This window comes from Myodes glareolus, chromosome 14 (assembly GCF_982192425.1).
Source record: "Myodes glareolus chromosome 14, mMyoGla1.1, whole genome shotgun sequence".
Lineage (NCBI taxonomy): Eukaryota > Metazoa > Chordata > Mammalia > Rodentia > Cricetidae > Myodes > Myodes glareolus.
This window is the reverse complement of record NC_142039.1, coordinates 29,461,203-29,470,965: the sequence shown is the minus strand read 5'-3', so window position 1 is coordinate 29,470,965 and position 9,763 is coordinate 29,461,203.

Genomic DNA, 9,763 nt, shown 5'->3' with positions numbered 1-9,763 from the left:
TGTGAGCTGACAGATGAAAAAGGTACCAAGCCATATGGCTAACGTAGATAAGGATAATGGGTTAAGATAAGTCATAAGAACTAATAAGTAGCCTGACCTAATGGGCCAATCAGCTTTATGACTTATAGAGATCTCTGTGTGATTGATTCTCTGAGACTTGCCAGCTGTGGGGTACCAGGCAGGACGAAAACCCCAACAAGCCGGCTCTCATGTTACAAATACTCACAGTTTTCAGAGCACCCATGTAGAAGGAGCGGTGGTAAAGCTAGCTTTACCCCTGAATAATTACATGGAAATTGTATTCATTTAAATACTGCCTGGCCCATTGGCTAACTCTTACATATCGATCTAACCCATTTCTAATAGTCTGTGTAGCACCACGAGGTGGTGGCTTACCGGGAGGATTCTAACTTGCTGCTGTCTCGGAGAGGAGAGTCATGGCGACTACCTCATTGTCTTCTTCCCAGCATTCTGTTCTGTCTACTCCACCTATCTAAGCTGCTGTCCTATCAAAAGCCAAGGCAGTTTCTTTATTAACCAATGAAAGTAACACATAGACAGTTAACCCTCCTCCATCACACTCGAGTTTGGTTTCTAGAATCCAGATGGTGGTTCACAGCTATCCGTCCCTAACTCCAGTTTAGGGAATATGATGCCCATTTCTGACCTCCACAGGCACCAGGCTCACACAGGTTATGCATACATACTTTCTGGCAAAACATTCATAGTCATTTTTTTTTAAAAAAAAAAGATAGGGTGAAATGTTAAATACAACAGCAAAAAAGAGGGGGGGTATTTTCAGGAAATACAAGGCAGAACAAGGCAATGAAACCAAGAACATATGACTACATCAATCTAACCATGTGTTAGTAATTGCTAAAGCTGGGTGGAAGACGCAGCAGTGAATCTTTCCAGCCCCTTCCGTAGCTTTCATGTTTGAAATTTTCCATACTGAAAAGAAAATAGAGAAAAATGATCCAAGAGAGAAAACAAAGCCAGTTTGTTTTAGTTGAATGCTGCCTTTAAACAACTAAACAAGAATATGGAAACGTACTCACAAAGCATAGAAAACCCAAATGCATCGTGGTATGGCAGCTTCCTGTTAGGCAGTCGGTACAGAATGCTAAATTACTTTCAGAAGGATCACCCATTATCTCTAAAGCTTGTGACTTTTAACAAAACAGATAATGGATTAGTTCAGTAAATCTCCTCTGGGAAGAAAAACAGAGCTTTTAATCAAATAAAAGGGAACATTTGGGAAGCTTAAAGTTTGTTGGTTTAAACACATCTACACATGCAAACACATACCCACACAGAAAAACAAAACACAAAATCTATTCCTTGCACAACCCCACCTACTCCAGAGGATGAGACCAGATGTAAGGAAGCTTCAGAGTTATCTGGGCCCCAGAGGGAGCTTAGGGGCAGTCTAGGCCATTGCAGTGAGACCACATTTCAGGAAAAGAAAAAGAAAAAAATTCCCACACATATACACACAAATAGATTCTGAATCCCCCAAATGTATGTGAAACCTGGTGCCCCTATATAACTCTATTAATCATATGACCTTCATGGGCTCTTGTATAGCAGGGGCTTTGTGTCTATGCAGCAAGAGATGCTAGTGGGCTTTTTCTGCCTTTTCTCATCCCATCAGCTAAAAACATGGCAAGAAGACAGGAAACCGGAAGAAAGCTTACGGGGAAACCAAGTTGGCCAGCATGTTCATCTCTGGCTTACTGGAGTCACAAACCATGAGAAAATAGATTTTCTCTGTTTGAGCTACTCAGAATATCAGATTTTATTACAAAGACTAGAGCAGACTAATAACAATGAATACGTTAAAACTCTACATCCATCTGTCTGCCTGCAGATGTCATTTCTCTTTACTGCTGAATAAAAACTATGGTATGTATGTATCACTTCTTCATTATCTGTTCATCTCTTGAAAGACTTCTAGGTAGGTTCCATCCCCTTGCTAATTCCATTATGAATAGATCTGCAGTAAGCATGGATGTGGGTATTTGTCAGGAGAAGACCCTAACCTGTAACAGTTGACCAAGGGAGGGTGGTAGGAAGTGATGAGGAACAAAGGCTAGGCAAAAGGACACATGAGGCACAGAAGGAGAAGAGTCTGGGGATGAGCCTACAAGGGTATGGGGGTGATGGGAAAGAAAAGTGAGTAAAACATACCCTATTTCAAAATGCCATAGAGATAGGCAGTACTTCAGGTAATAATTTCTAAAAATTACATATTTCTGTGGAACATGACTCATTTAATACGCATTTCCTCAAGCAAAAGCAAGTCTCTCCCTCCCCCCCCCTCTCTCTCTCTGAAAAAAGCCTAACATCATTTCTTTATTGAATCTTTGGGAGTTTCACATCATGCACCCCAATCCTGCTCACCTCCCAGTCCTTGCATATCTTCCCCTCCCTCTGCAACGATCCACCAAATAAAAATTTTAAAAAATCAAAACAAAACAAGCAAACAAACAAATAAAAACAAAAAGAAAAACAGCAATAACAAGAAAATGGCCTCACTCCCCCATCTTTCCCTCCTCTCCAACACCTTCTCATAGTTCTTGGTGACACTGGGAGCCAGGATGTGTCACACAGCAGTGTGTCACCCTTTGTTCAATCAGCTTTGCTTCAAGCAAGTATCTTATCGGCTATCAGCTCATTTGATTTCTCATGACTATTTTTGGGCTTACAAGCAGGGGTGGGAGGTGGCAAAAGAGATAAAGGTAAGAAAACAATTGAGACAACCCACAATCTGCATGCCAGGCAAGGGCCGTCTTTACTTCTCAGCTATGGTGCTTAAGAGTATTGGGGTATGGATGCATATTTTATGAAACTAAAGGTGATCCAAATGGAAGAGGCTTCCCCAGCCTAGCCCCTTTTCTAGCTATCAAAGCTGGAGTTGCAGAGATAAAATGTAGTGATACAGACAGAGAGGCATACCTTGGACTCAGAAAGACTGGTTTATACGGTCTTGAAAACCCCACTTCAATGTTCTATGGAATAGAGATGATAGCCTCTACTTGATGAGCAGCCTAAGCCTTGAGTTACTATACTCATTTAAACAAGTGTTGTTATGTGGCTAGGGAGACCTCTGAATGCCCAAGAGCCCCTGCTGCCAAGCCTGAAGAACTGCAGTCAGTCCCTGGAACCCACATAGTAGAGGAGAGAACCAACTCCTGAGAATGGTCCTCTGACCTCCACATACGAGCTGCGAGCGCACGCACACACACACACCAAATAAATGAATGTAAGAAAAAAATTAAGCGTTAGCTTGTTATTACTAAGAGAATGAATTTAATGCAGAGAACTATGGTGTTTGAATAGATCATCAATAAAAAGGCCAATCGATGTCTCTAGGAACTACATACCCAAACCATTCACTCTGCACAGAAGCGATCTGAATCCTGCTTTTTACTGTGAATTAGTTTGATGGGTGAGAAACCATGAGAAGCCTCTGACCCCTTCATGGAAGAATGGCTCCCTCCTGCCTCTAGCACCGTCAGTGGCTTTCGATTGGTGCCGCTGTTCTGAGCTCTCAGCCAGGCTCCTTTCTCTCACATGCAGCTCTTCTTCCCGTAGCCAGGGCTTCTAGACACTTCCATATGATTCCTGACATCTGGAGTGGCTTCAAGTTTTTTCAAAACTTAGAGTATTTTCAGTTAAATAATATTTCCCTTTGATATATCTCATTTTCATTATTATAAATTTTCAATAGTATAATTTTAACAGTATAGTTCATTTTTATTTTTATTTTTTAAAAGTGAAATGCAAACCAGGGGAGGTGGTACATGTCTGTAATTTCACCCCGTGGGAGACAGGATCATGTGTTTCCAGTCAGCCACAGTAGAGACCCTGTAGAGTAAGACCCTGTCTCAAACAAATGAACTGACAGGAACCAAAACAGTAACAACAAATCAGAGCTGCTAGAAAAGAAATACATATTCCATTCTCAAGGCTGTTGAACGGTATGAACAAGCTAAGAAGTTGCTGCTTCCTGTGAAGTATAAAATCACATGATGGGGGTGGGTGTGGGGATGGGGTAGGGATGGGATGGGGTGGGGGTGGGGATGGGGTGTGGATGGGATGGGGGTGGAATAGGGGTGGGTGTGGAAATGGGTTGGGGGTTGGGGTGGGGCTCAGTCAGTAAAAATTTGCCTTGCAAGCAGGAGGCCTCTGTTTAATCCCCAGAACCCATATAAAGGCCCTCTGACTTCCACACATGTCCCCACACATATATATCATGCTCAAACATATATAGCAATAATAATACAATTTAATCTCTAAAAAGTCAGGCATGTTAGTGGGCTCTATGCAGCAAGTTCTAGGCCAGGGAGAGACCTTGTCTCAAGAAAGAAACAAAATCACAAACACACAACAACAAAACCAAGTTGGATTAAAACAGGAATGACGGGGTAAGGTTGTCCTTTGGATATTTAAAAAGAAAAACATTTTATTTACTTTTAAGATTTTCATAGATTTGTACTGTATTTACATAATTTCCCCTCTCCTTCCTCCCTCCAACTTCTTCCATGTGTTTTGTCCCACGCCCTCCTCAAATGATCTCTTCTTTTTAAATTATTGTTCTACACACACACACACACACACACACACACACTTTACATACATAAGTCCACTTACGTTAGATGCACTTGGCGTTGCTCATCTGTCCATGTGTTTAGGGCTGACTGATTGAGACTGGATAGCCTATTGAGGCCTCATCCCTGGAGCAGACTGATTCTCCCTCCCTCAGGAGTCACTCATTACCTTCCGTCTTCATCTAGGGGCGGGGGCCTTGAGCGATTTCTCCCACCCACACCGGAAGTCAGTTGGTGTCATTGTTCTGGTCTTCTCTGTCATATGTAGAAGACACTGTCTTGAGACAGATGTCCTGGTCCTCTGGCTGTTCTAATCCACCTTCAGCAACGCCCCTGGTCCCTAACTGAGGTTGGGCACCCCGCAGTCAGTTCTCTGTGTTTTGATCAGTGTGCCTTTCTGCAATGGTCTGTCTACTACATAGAGAAGTTTCTTTAACTAGGGGAAAGGGCTGAGGGCTACATTTTCTGACAAAGGCTACAAAAAAAGAAGCAAACAAACTAAAGAACTAGCTCATTTTCAGATGCCGTATTTTAAGAACTGCTTTGAATAACAGAAAACATCTGACCAATATAAATGAGACTTTGCATCATAAGATACTGTTGTTTTCTTGTATTCTTCACGATGCTAAGACTTGAACCTAGGACCCTGCAGTAGCTATGCCCTGAGACCTCTGCCACTGAGCTACATTTATTGGCCCAAGATACTACTTTATTTCTCCCAATTGTCACCTGAATTAACAGCATGACCAAGACAAAATAATTATATATAATAAAATAATTACATTCAGTAAGTACCTTCTCAATTATGCCCTTTATATGACTTTTTAAATTTTTTCTTTATTTTGTTTATACTTGTTACATAGACAAAATAGATTTCCAAGAATCTCCCTTTACCAGTAAGGTACTTAATGGGGGAATAAAAAGGTTGTGAGTTGCCAGTAACAGGGACATAAAAGCTAGTTAAAATGAACACGATGACGCCGGAGTCCAGAGGATAAAACCCTCAGGGCTTTAATCTTGAAAGTTTCTCCAATGAAAGATTTAGAGAAAAATGCAACAGACAATAGAACCTGTCAATTCCTTCAAAAACATTCAAATAAAACAAAAAGTCCGAAGGAAAAGCAGACTGCACCGAGATTTATGTTCAGGCAGAGAGACAGTTGTTCTCAACCCCTTTCTGGTGAACAAAGACTCCTAAAATCTCGGAATGCAGCTGCGATTATCGCTGAGGTGCTCGGACCATTGACAGTTCAGCCCCTTCTGAGCCCCACTGCCCGACATGTGTGCTGTTTTCAGCATAGCAGCCAGCCATTTGTTGCCAGGGGACTGCAATACCGATTTCAATAGCAAAGATAGTGAAGTAGCCCCCCTGGGGTTTAGTGTTTCCCTCTGGGAGGAGCAGTTACCACAACAAGTAGGTTGTCCCTTTATGCACTCCTTTGCTGGATCCTGCTGCCCCCAAGATTTTCCTCTGATCATTTCTCTCCCATCCCCCAAGTCTGTGTACGATTTGGCAGCTGAATTGATCTTGTAAGAGAAAGAGGTTAACTTGGTGACATTCTGTGAGCCGCACATCCATTCAGAGGATGAGAACGGAGCCTAAGTTTTGACAGCTTGGGGTTTTCTTCCCAGCAGAAGGAGGCTGCATCATTTGAGCTGAACAAAGTGTTTCTGTTGAGCTGTATTTAAAATACAAAAACGCCAAAACTCAGTGATCCTGTGCCTCTTTGCAATGTAATAAATTATGTTTTTATAGAATAAAGACTGAAAATAATTGGTAAGATCAACAGTTCTTGGTGAAGAATTAGGTCTTAAGAAAGAAGGGGGTCTGCTCCTTATGAAGTAGGGTGGGGGCACTACTAATTGGCAGCGGTTTGTATGTAAGTCTTACCAAACTGCTGAGCTAACAAATTCTAAAAGTCACATACAGAATAAATAACAGAGGTGAGCTGAACAGAAGATGTTTATGTGCAATAAATAACAGTGATGTCAAAGTATGTCGGTTCTATGATTGTAGCATAATAATGTGATCATAATCCTTTTTATCAAACAGTATGTAATGTTGTATGTCTAACAGAATCTACATTCCACTGAATAAAAACGATCTTGAGTCCTACTTAGACTTGAAGATAACTTTCAAGGTTAAATTATTAAAACAAGATCAAATTATTAAACTTCAGAAATATGAAATATAAAAATTTGTGAGTTATAATAATTGCCTCCAATTAGTCTTCTCTGTTGTGGGGGAGGATTACAACCTTTTAAAAACTGAGTCTGAGAAGAAAAATTTCCTCCTCCTCCTCCTCCTGTTTCTCTTCTTTCCTTTGTCGAAACAGGTTCTCACCCTGTAGCTCAAGCTACCCTTAAACTCATGGCAATTCTTCTGCCTGTCTCCCAAGTGCTGGGATTATAGGCATTAGCCATTTTTTCATGCTTAAAGACACATATTTTTGAAGCACTCAGAGGCATGGAGCAGCAAGGCTATACTATCCAATACAGTAGCCAATACAAAATTTAAATTAAGTGAACTTAAAATTTCAGATCATTAATTGTGTGGACCATACATATGTGAGGTGCTCAGCTGTCATAGTGACTAGCCGCCGCCATATTGGATAGCGTAGATACAGAACACTTCCATGATCTCAAAGGGAGTTGTTTGGCGTGGCTGCTCTAAGGACACGCTTATTTTTAAAAAAGAAAATAGACAGGAAATGTGGGGGAGGGACAATGAAGGGAGGTATGGCTAGCTCTCAGTGTGGACCTAGGCCTCACCACTTCCCACTTTCAGATTTGAAGAGAGGTTTCACAGTCCAAATTATCAGTCTGCTAAACATTTATGCATTCTTTCAGCAAATGCCGTCAGCAAACCTTCTGTCAGCCCGTTATGGTTGTACATACTTTTACCCCAGCACTTGAGAGGCAGAGACAGGCAGATCTCTGGGTTTAAGGCCAGCCTATCTAAGTTTCCCAAGTGCTGGGATTACAGGCATTAGCCTGTAATCTACAAACTGAGTTCTAGGAGAGTCAGGGCTACATCATCTCATCTGCTACATTGCCGTGCAAGTTCTAACACCTAGTGATATTGAGAAAGGACAAAACAAACGAACACTAGTTAAAGCCTGTCTAATACAGAGAAGACAAGGATGCTTCAGTAGAACAACTAGAATGGGAGGATGCATGTTTTAAGGGAAATGATAAACAATCTGTAATAATTTTACAATAAAATGATTTTAACTTCAGTCAAAACATCACATTTATTTTCCTACTACTGCCAGACAAAAACACTCTCTGTGTTATAGGATTTATTTCTATTTGTGTGTCTGTGTTTGCAAATAAGTACATGAGGACTTGCACCCCAGGAGACCAGAAGAAGGTGTGTAGTAGCCTGGAGCCGGAGGTGCAGGTGGCCATCACCCTGACATGGGTGCAGGAAACCCAACTCTTAATAGCTGAGCCATCTCTTCATCCCCAAAGGGACTTTTAATTTTTTAAAAAAGTAATCCAACCCATTTACACATAAAATTCTGCACTCTAAGTAATTGATAATATGTGCGCAAACATGGGTGAAAACTTAAAAACGCAGTCTGTACTCTTTTTGTTGTTGTTCTTGTTGTTTCGTTTTGTTTTTTTGATTTCCAAGACAGGTTTCTCTGTGTAGACCAGGCTATCTTGGAACTCACAGAAATCTGCCCGCCCCTGCTTCCCTAGTGCTGGATTGAAGGTATTTGCCACCCCACCCGGCTTCCACTTAATTTTTATAAGTCAGGGCATCTCACTGAATACAGAAGTCATGGAGTAGACTAGGCTGCCTGGCCAGTGAGCAGTCAGCCTTCCTCAAACTCTCTGGCACTGAAGTTGCGAACGTGCACCTCTGCACCCAGCTTTTTGCATGACTGCTATAGACTGGACTCAGATCTTCATGATTGCAAGGAAAGCACTACTGACCGGGCCTCTCCCCAGACCCAGAAGTCTGGGTGTCCTGATCAAAGCTCTAACCTACAGTTCATCTCATTCCCAGAACATTGACTATTCTGGTGAGTTCCCAAATTCAACAGCAAAGAATCATAAAATCACTGTCTGGCTTTAAGAACAGAGAGAACAATATAACAAAGAAAAGAAGTAGAAATCAACCATATAAACCTGGCAAGAAGCCAAGAAGACAGGTGCAATAAGGAAAAAGAAATAAAAACCATATCCCCTTTGTGAGCAAGAGAATGAGAAATAAAGATAAATGTAATTTCTGGCACTTCTCTCCAGTAATAAAAATAGAGATCTGACCCTTCAAACCCTCTCTGGAAATTAGCACTCTCTCATACATGAATATATTTCTGATTTTCATGATTAAATTGCTCTCATCTGTAAGATACTTATTAATAGCTCTCCCCATTGCTCTTTGTTTAAGCAAGTAAATTCATGTCCTTCCTTCATCTCTCTGTAAAGATCAGTAGGAACTTACCCATACGTTTTTTTTCTTTTACCATTGTGATACGTGTGTAACACATACATATATGTATAAACAATTTTGCACACATAGGGGCATGCGTGCAAACTGTGCGTGCAGGTGGAGGCCTGAGGTTGACATCAGGGAATCATTGTTCCATTTTCCTTATTTATTGAGGCAAGGTCTCCCGATCACAGTTCAAGGTCACGGATGAATATGACTAGTCTCACTAGCCAGCTGTCTCTAGAAATCCCAGAACTGTAGGTGGGTTAGCACATTCGCCCCAGTTTTCTGGGTTTCTGGGGAGCTGAACTTCAGTCTTCACACTTGGGTGACAAGTTTTTTAGCCGTGGAGCCATTCCCAGCTCCAGAATTATTTACATTATAATTGTCACTGTATGAATTTTATCTATGCTAGCTATTAATTTTTATCATTTTTTACTAGTCTCTCTTCCTTAGTAGACATATACTTCCTTGAGAAATATTTCATCCTCAATGATTTTTTTTTGTAGGCCATGATTGCAAACCTGTAGACATAGTTGACAAAGAGGGCCTGTTGAAGCACAGATAGATCTGAGAGTTAAAGTGCTGAGATCCAGGCTCTTTCCTTTTACTGACTGGCAGAGGCAACCTCTCCATGACACTCAGAATTTTAAATTCTGGAATCTTACATTCCAGGAAGCAGAGAGAAACCATACGCCTCTCTCTT